The 10,023-nt window shown below is 37.4% G+C and overlaps 1 long non-coding RNA gene across 1 annotated transcript in view; it reads right to left on the bottom strand.

Moving 5' to 3' along the window:
- Window positions 1-2,141: 2,141 nt before the first annotated feature.
- LOC126943795 (uncharacterized) overlaps window positions 2,142-10,023 on the bottom strand; it is a 187,224-nt gene continuing 179,342 nt past the window's right edge. Inside the window, exon 7 of the long non-coding RNA XR_007721860.1 lies at window positions 2,142-8,616. This is a non-coding gene — a long non-coding RNA (uncharacterized LOC126943795). The remainder of the gene's footprint in view (window positions 8,617-10,023) is intronic.

Here is a 10,023-nt window from a genome sequence, read left to right as displayed (position 1 = left end):
TTACATTTGTAGAATGTGGATTGCTTATGACATTATTTTAATGCTGATAACTGGAATGAAAAAATCAGACAGGATAGACATTGAAGTTTTAATAATAGTTCAGTATTCCAGCGGCAAATATTTAGTATTTTGAAAATCCTGCTGCGAAAATACTCATTGTCAAGACACATTTTAAAGTGTCTAATTCTCAAAGACTTTTTTTTTAAAGTCTGTATTAAAGACAACCCTGACAGAATTCTTTGACTTATCAAGTTGTTTCGATGGGTACACATCACTGGAAGGACCACTGATTGGGCAGAAAGGATCAGCTCTTTGGACATTTTAAGCATTGAGAAAAAAAAGTAAGGTGACTCTTGAAATGTGCATGGCTTGACCATAGGATGAGAATCTGGGTGCTAAGTATAACTTTTTAATTAATAGTGATTTTTTACAGTGGTTTGCTGGCCATTTTAGTGAGCCTATTAGATAGCATGCATGAACTCTACTGGAACAGCTGGGATTTTGTGGGTGATTGCAAAGAACTTTGTAAAGATTTGTGTGTCATCCAGGCTACAGTAAGCACTTTGGCCTATGAAATGTTGGCAAAGAGGAGATTGCACAAAGTCAAGCCCAGGCCTTAAAACGCCTGTCTTTCCTCTTCCTGTCCTTTTGTGTCTGCCCTCACCATGAGGGGAGGACACTATGGTCATCGCCATTCAGGAAGGATGGAAGACACGTGGAGCCAAGCCACCCCAGTGGCTGTGGCACAGGGCAGAGCTCCTCAGCTGAGCCCAGCCTCCGTCAGCCAGACCCCAGTTAACCCGCATATCCATGAAAATAGATGTGTACTTCCATATGCCTCTGCAATTTGGTGTTCATGTTTCATGTAGCCAACACTAACGGAGTCAGCCGATTTTGCCCATGTCTACTCTCTGCACAGATACCTTGCTATGGATCTAAGTTTCCTTTGACCCGTCTCTTTCAGCCCTGCCTCTGCTCCAGGTGCACCACTGGGAGTGCAGCCATCTCAGGCCTTCTGATCTCCCATCTTTTCTGACGACCCGATATTGAGGCCTGAACGTGGTATAACTTACGTAAGTCTTTATAGGAATTAGTTGCAGAGAGAGGAATTGCAGTGATTACCCAGTAAATATGATGCTAAAGGATACTTTTTTCGCCTCTTACCTGTGCGGGATGGCGAAGTAAATAACATTTAATGAGTACCTACTATTGATGTGTACGTTCTTTTGTTGTGGGTTCTAATATCCATTATCTCCTGTAATGCTTTCAGTAAGTGTTCCCATGGGTATCATCACCCTCAGAAGGGAATCAAAACTCAGAGGTTATATTATCTGGTAAAGGTCAATCATCTGGGAACTGGTGGACTGAGCCTCAGACCCAGGGCCATTTGGCGCCAAAGTGCATTCTTTCTCCACCATCCCAGTATGAACTTCGCAATGATGCTGTGATTCTGGTTTACCAAAGTCTCTAATATACTGAGACTTGCAAAAATCTCATATGAGATAGAACAGGAAAAACTATTTTGTTCTCTAAAATGATATATGAAAATAATTTATTCTAATACCTGGTTCCTAATAATTTGCTAGCTACCACTAAAGGTTAGCCCTCAATATTGTTTGCTAATATTGTTAACACAAATTCAAATAAAAATGTGCGAAGATAAGTCTTTTACCATGTTGTCTCCCTTTAGCAACATGACAAATATATCTAATGATCTAACATCAGGATTTCTCTTTGGAGGAAACTTTTGTTTATAAAATATTCACCACAGTCTCCTGGATAGAAGAAAATCCAGGGGCCTGAATGTTAACAGAATGCTAAGAGTGCACAAAGGTAAGGCTATTTTGCTCTACATGGAAACAATGTAAACTGGTAACTGACACTAGCATGGCACTGGCCACGTGCCAGGAAATGAACTGTGCGTTTTATGCTTTAACTCATTTGATCCTCAAATATCCAATGCTTTAGGTGCACTTTTACTAACTCACTTTTCCAAACTGGAAAACTAGCCACAGAGAAGTTGAATAACTTTCCCAGAAGTATACAGCTACAAGTGGAAGGATTAGAACTGACAACCAAGCATCCAAACCCCTGCTTCAGATATTGTTACTCAAATAACTATTATTTGACTTGTCTCCTTTGGAATGGAACTTTTTGTAAAAGGAGGAGGCAGCGGCAGGGGGAGAAAAAGAAAGAGGGAAAGTGAGAAGAGAGGAAAAAGGCAGGAGTAAGAGATGGAAATTGAATCTCTACAGGAGAGAATATTGAAGAGCTGAGTTGGTTAAAAATTGTTAAGAAACACTTGGTAGTTGGAGAGATTTAAAGTATGAAAAACACAGTAAAAATCACTGGCTAATATAAAACTGGGTATATTTTTCCTTTGATACCAAGAGAAACCTTGGTAAATTCTATATAGTTTATCTTAAAGAGTGTTAGGTTTATTTGTGAAGAAAGTAAATGAGATGCTGAATTTCCTCTTAGCTCACATAGCCTATGTAAACAGTGATTCCCCTCAATGCCATACCATGTGCATGAAACAATATGAAACTGATACAATGCATGGCAATCCTTCAAAAAATAAGCTGAAGTGTTTCGAATGAAAAGAATATGAAACTAATGAAAGCATTTTTTAGTACCATCTCTCATCTCATTGGGAATAGATCATTAGTGAAATAATTTTCTCATATGAAACAAGCATGTTTTAGGAAATGGTTATAATGTATGCTCACTGAGATACGAGAATACAACTTAAAGGAATAAGAAAAACCTATAGAAAAAAGGAGGCAAAAAAATAACATGAAACTGCTAAACAGACCACATAAAAAAATCATTGGCAGCAGGAAACAAGACATAACAGGGGTTCATTCCTCAAGAATCTGTTTGGTATTCTCTACCATACATCTTCCACTTCTCAAGGAAGAATTTCTGTTAACAAGGAATTTCAGAATAGTTCCTGCCTACACAAAGATCTTCAGTGGCAAAGGCCATCAAATATTCTTTCCTAAAACTTTAGGAAGGGCAGAAGTAATTCTACATTGTGGGGAAGTAGGATTTTCCCCCAGGCATATCTGTGACCAGAGATGAGAGAGTTGATCCTTCCTGCCACAGCAATGCTCATAGCCCTTTGTAAAGGAAGGGCCTTCAGTAAGTGGCCATGGGTGAAGAGGACTCCATGCTGTCAGTTAATTCTTTCCTAAGCACAAGATCACCAAAGCAGGCAGAATCTGCATCATGAATCATCGTAATTTCTTATTCTAATTTCTAAAGGTGACAGAGGCAAATTATGCCCAAAGTGAAATTTCTAATTTCTCAATTTTTAAAGCTTAAATTTCCCAATTCTGCTGATGACACTAATTAGAGACGTTTTATTCTGCCACGAAGGCAGTAAATTATAATCAGCACAAACCATCCATATTTTGACTTTTCCAGTGACCTTCTGTATTTTGCTAATTAGTAATCTATAATCCATCAACAGGGGATTCTATACTTACTACACTGAACCATTTTCAAATATATGATCCAATTTATTTCATCTGCAGTCAAAAGGCTTATGTTTGATTGCAAGTTTTTTTTTTAATCAGCTGAGTTATACAAATCTACTTAAACTGACAATGCTAAACACTACAAAGATACGAAGCAACTGAAACCCTCACACACTGTTGGTTGGAATGATGCAAAATTAGACAGTCACCTTCTAAAGAGTTTGGCATATACTACACATACGACCCAGCAATGACACATTTAGGTATTCACCCAAGAAAAAAAAAAAGCAATGTCCATAACATTACGTAAGTATTTACTGCAGTTTTATTCATAATTTTGAAAAAGCTGAAAACCCATTCAATGGGTGAGTGGTACACAGTAAGTCAAACACTACTCAGCAATATATAGGAATAAACTTTTGATACACCCAGCTGTCTTACATTTCAAAGACCTCATGCTGAGAAGTCATACTTAGGCTACATATTTTATGCTTTCATTTATGACAACCTAGAAGAGGGAATATCAAAGGAACAGATCAGATTGGTGTCAGACTGACGAGTGGGGAAAGGGGACTAGCTATGAAGACTTTAGGGGTGATGTCAGATATAATATTTCTTGATGTGGTTGATATTGCATGAGTATACACGTTGGTCAAAATTCATAGACCACACCAAAAAATGTGATGACTCTGTACTTACCACTCTTAATATTTCTCTTTTCATATAGGGAAAATTTAAAAAAAAATTTTAAACTTCAGTTTCTTCCTCTGGGGGTTACCCAATGGTAACTTCACAAGGTTGTCATCAGGATCAAGCAATATGATGCCAAAATATTTCCTAAACAGTACGTTACATGCAGTATCTGTTACCTGGGTAGACAACAGGTCACACACGTTGTTGCCTCTTTCCCAGAAGAATTCTGTTACTTGCCCATCTGCACTTACTGGTAGTTTGTCGTTTGAACTAACCGCTAGATTCCATTTCTGTGAGTTAAATATTTTCTTTTCATATTTTTGTTTGCATCCATCCTATGCAGTAAAAAATAACCCAGTAATTTTAAATCTTAATTCCTTTGAAAAAGGGTATTTTCTCCATAAAATTGACCATATACATATAAACTTTTATATTTAACTATACATGCTTAACAATCCTGGGGGAGCCCATTTGCTTGGTTATATGTTGTTCCTTGTAAAGTAGTCCTCTCTTAACAGTGGTTTTGCTTTCCATGGTTTCAGGTACCCACGCTCAACCATAGTCTGAAAAAAAATGGAAAATTCCACAAACCAATAATGCATAAGTTTTAAATTGCATACTTCTGAGTGGCTTGATGAAATCTTGTGCCATCTTGCTTTGTCCCTTCATCAAAAGCAGTATGAGATATCTCGAGAGGAAGGTCACATTCACATAACTTTTATTAGAGTTTATTGTTATAATTGTTCAATTTTATTGTTCATTTCTGATTGTGCTTAATTTATAAATTAAACTTTACCATAAGTATGCATGTATAGGAAAAAAACTGTATATACAGGGTTCAGTACTATCTCTGTGGTTTCAGGCATCCACTTGGGGTCGTGGAACGTATCCCCAATGTGGGTAAGGGAGACTACCATACTCATGAATTCTCCCCTCTGATGGAAACATCCTCTCGTATCCATCTTAGGCAAAGACTTCCGCCCTCTTTCATCCCAATTTTTTGTGGTAAGAAGACTTAACGAGACTTAATGAGAAATATCCTCATATCAAATTTGCAAGTGCCCAATGCAGTACTGTAGCCAGTGTCTTAAAGCAGATCTCTAGAATTCAGTCTTGCATGACAAACTTTATACCTGCAGAACAGTTACTTCTATTTGCCCTCCCCTCAATCCCTGGCAACCACCTTTCTATTTTCTGTTGTTATCAGTGTCACTATTTAGATGTTTCATAGAGTCATACAGTATTTAGTCCTTTTGTAACCAGCTTATTTTTCACTTAAGCATAATGTCCTCCAGATTCATCCATGTTGTAGCATATGGCAGGCTTATCTTCTTTATGGCTGAAAAATATTCCATTATGTATCCATACTACATTTCTTTATTCATCTGTTGATGGATATTTAATTGTTGCCATATCTTGTCTGTTGTGATTGATGTGGTAATGAACATGGGAGTACAGCTATCTCTGGAAATGTGATTTCAATTCCTTTGGATGTATATGCAGAACCAGAATAGCTGGATAACTGCTAGTAACTCTGGCTTTATTTTAAGAACTGCCATTCTGGTTTCCACAGTGGCTCTACCATTATATAGTCCCACCAATGCTATGCAAAAGCTTGGCAGTGATTTCTCCGATATAACACCAAAAGTAAAATTAGACAAGTAGGACTATTTCAGAGTATAAGCATTCTACAAAGAACAGAGAGAAAAGGCAACTTACAGAGTGGGAAAAAATATTTACAAGTTATAATCTAATAAGGGATTAATATAAAAGTATAAGGACTCCAATGACTCAAGAATAATGACCTGATTAAAAATAGGCTAAGAACATGATAGACATTTCTCCAGAAAAGACGTATAAATGGTTAACAGGTACATGAAAAGATACTCATCACTAATCATTAGGGAAATAAAAATCAAAATCATAATGAGATATCACCTCTTACCGGTTAAGATGGGCATTAACAAAAATCCAAAAGATCAAAAGTGTTGAGGAAGATGTGGAGAAGCGAACCGTTCACCGCACCTTGAATGATGTGGTTTTCCTAAGGACTGGCCAGGAGAGCGAGCAGGTAAGGCAGCCCTAGGTTTTTCTAATTACAAGTGAGGACACAAGGAGCCTGTATTTTAAAGCCTTTGCGGGGCTGGGGGGTGGTGTTCACAAGCTACCCAGGACAGAGCCTCCTATCTCATACAAAAAGCCAGGAGAGAAGACAAGCAAGCCTGCAGTCCATGTAGGAGAAAGAATCCTGAGAATGTGAGTTCTACTACCCTTACTGTCCTGCACTTCACATGGATGACATACCCAGTGAAGATTAGCTCCATGCCCTCTCTTTAGAATGGTTTGTATCTTATGAGTTAGGTTTGAAGAGGGTTTTTTTGCAACTAAATGAATCTTGATGAATAGTCTATAGATCCTTAATAATCCCCAACATAAGTCAGGAGAGTCATCAACTCCTATATTGAAAGCTAAGATGTTCCATGCAATCACCTATCATTACTTTTAACAAAAACCCTGGAAGCCTATAATTAATTATCCTATTATCACATGATATAAATAGCATAAGCAGGATTTTAATCAATTGCTTTATTTTTCTATTCTTCCACCAGTGCATATAAGCGAGGAGCATGTGTGTCACCTCAGCCTCTGAGGACTCAGCAGGTGATAACAGTCTGTGCATAATCTCTTGTCCCTTGTTGCCAATAAGGATTTTTAATTAGGAGAATTGGAAATTGGGTTCTACATAATCTGGCTCCGTTTCCTCTGTGATCTCAATTCTGCTACTGTTCAATTGCTCACTTCACTCTAGCCACCCAGCCACCCCATTGTCTGTTTTACAAACCTGCTAGGCAAGATCCACCTAAAGTCCTTTTCATTATTCCTTGTTTCTTCTTTTCTAAGTTCTCTGCCATTAAGTTTTCCTCTCGGCTAATTCCCTCAGCTTCAGCATCGTTTTGCCAAATAAAGGCTCCTCTGGACATTTCATGAAATAATGCAAACATCCCCTCTAGTTTTTCCCTGTTCTCTTCCTCAATTTTTCTCTAGAAATTATCATTAACATCCCTCACTTCTTATTACTCATCTCCCACATTGGAGTGCAAGTTTCATGAGGACAAATATATTTGTCCATTTTCTTTATTGCTATAACCACAGTCCCTAGGAAAGTGCCTAGAACATGAGGCATTCACATCAGAAAGTGGTGAATAAATGAGTAAATAATGAATCTGGCATTTACATTACAATTAGTTTTTGTTCACTGAATACAGAACTCACTGATGAAATATTTGAGGGTTTCATAGTAGTTCTAGTAATAGTAAGACTGCAATTCTACCCAAATTCCATACAGTCAAGAGTATCCTTATGGGCAGGAGTATCTGTGGAATCCAAGGACAGAATACAACGTAGGTCCTGGTCTTACGTGGTCTGTTCGAGGAAACAGGGAATATATCAGGACTGAAGCAGCTCCGCTCCCTGCCCAGCCCATTCTAGAGCCTCAGGGTCTCTCACTCCATTTGTGTGTCTAACATCCCACTGTTGGCTTCTTGGTAGGCGAGTTTGCTCTATAGTTACTCCTAAGCAGGTTCACAGAACAAAAAAGGGTGAGTTATATGACTTCCATTGGTCAGGTATCCACCCCTATACAATCATCGACGACCAGCACTGGTGAGGAGGGAGCATCACAAGAAAAAATAGGTACGCCTCTAAGGAAAGCAGACAAGTCACATTCCCTTCGGAGGACTATGGGTAGATCTGAAGAGCTGACAATGAAAATATACTGAAGCAGATTGTCATTTATAAAGTCACTGATGTAATACAAAAATATAAGTTGGTGATTCTCAGCTGTTTGATGAGGTGGAAAAGACCTCAATAGATGACATGCATTTTCCCTTCTTCCTACGAGAGAAGAGGAATTTCTAACTCAGAGAAGTGCTGAATGTTAATGTTCTCACATTACTGAGCTTGGCCATTAAATTCACCTAAATATGTTAAAGATCCTCTACCATTCTCCCACTATTTCTGTCTTTGAAAGACACGATTTTCCTCTATTTGCCCATGCATTCTACCCCCCTCCGTAAGTGAAATTAAAGTCTTAATTTTTTAACTGGTGAAAAAGCTCAGGAAAAGCAGTACCATAATACAAGGAAAGATTTTGATTCAGTAAAGGCAAGTGTAGGAGTTTCACACAAATGAAACAAGAGTTTGTCAACACTTACAAATACATATCCACGAATATGTTCGCACCCTTAACATGGTTCTTTTGTGAAGAAAATAAATGTAGCACCTACAAGCTTTGTTTTGATTTGCAGAGAAGCAGGAAATAGTTTGTGTCTTTCCTTGAGAGGTATCTATTTACTTTCCATTTACATTGATATGCTTTATTCTGTATATTTTTTTCTTGCACACATTTACTCCTAAATGCCTCTCAAAATCACCAAGGACACTTAAAAAAAAAAAAAAAAAAAAAAAAAAAAAAAAGGAAAGCTGCTAAAATAGCATGCACTGCATAGTCCTTAACGCAAATCAACTTTAAAGAATAATATAATGAAACAAAAACAAACCCTAAAGTGAATGCCACAAGGCAATCTGGAATCTGATTTGTCTGGAAAAAATTACAGAAGCTAGAAATGAACTCCACAGCTATGGTTACAGCTTAACAGACCTTTATACAAATGCCAGGGTATTTCTTTGCCAACAGTGATAATTTTGACCACTGTCACATATTACTGAACTCTGAAGTTGTAAATATTTTTATCAGACTGTATGCAGCTTAAAAATAGTTAGATGTTGACCTCTTAAATACATGGGTTAATATTTTTACGAAAAATAAAATCAACTGCTTAATTTCACATGTTTCCTAGTTACCTGAGAGGTTACACATATGAACATTTACTTTCCCCGAGTGACTATGGGGATGTTACCTAACCTTCTTGAACCTAAATTTATACACCTCCAAAATAGATGCCAACTATTGTTGAGTGTAATTCATAAATTTTTATATTCAGAAAACTTAGCACAGAGCCTGGAACACAGTGGTCAATATTTGTCATCATTTTTATAATTATTATAGCATTAAGATATTTCTGTGGAGTCAAATGGTCTCTATAGTAATCAAATTTTTGAAGGAATATTGTTTACGATTATAGTTGGAAAACTAAAAAAACTAATTTCCCTTTTTGATATGGCAACAAACAGTTTTGAATTACAAACTAATATACGTCTTGAGATTGCAAAGAGGATGTCGCCTTCCGTGAAGAATGAACACATACACTATGGTCAGGACTGCATTTACACACAAAATACATGGCTGAGTTTTTACAGAGGGACTAATGTGGCCATAGCAAATGATCTGTTCAAGTCACAGCTATAATAAACTTGCCTTGATGAAATAAGTTCACACTACTTAAATTTAACCACATCAGATCATTCCATGTTTCATTTCACCCCCATAGTAGACAAAGCACTCTAATTGCACACCTCTGAAATTTGACCTTTTCCTCGCCTTTGCATTTTTCTGAATTCTATGAGGAACTTAATACATATGAGTAGCTTTAAAAGAAAAATAGTCAAAACAAGTTGCTACATAATCCTGTCCTTTGTTTTCTCACGGCCATCTTTGACTTGGAGAACAAATCACTTCGAACATTTATCAATATAGAGTGGTCAATCGAGGGCTAGTGGGGGGATCTGTGTTCATAACACAAGTCATTAACCATCTCTATGGTTCTCTCTAAAAACAGGATTTGGTTCTCTTCTTGCTCTTCCATTCAGCTTGCTCACACGCTGCATCATTTGTAGACTACATGTATACATGTCTTTACTGAAATTTCAAAGATAAATAAGAATGACT

This window comes from Macaca thibetana, chromosome 20, assembly GCF_024542745.1.
Source record: "Macaca thibetana thibetana isolate TM-01 chromosome 20, ASM2454274v1, whole genome shotgun sequence".
In the NCBI taxonomy this organism is placed as follows: Eukaryota; Metazoa; Chordata; class Mammalia; order Primates; family Cercopithecidae; genus Macaca; species Macaca thibetana.
This window is presented reverse-complemented; position numbering and strand designations above follow the sequence as displayed.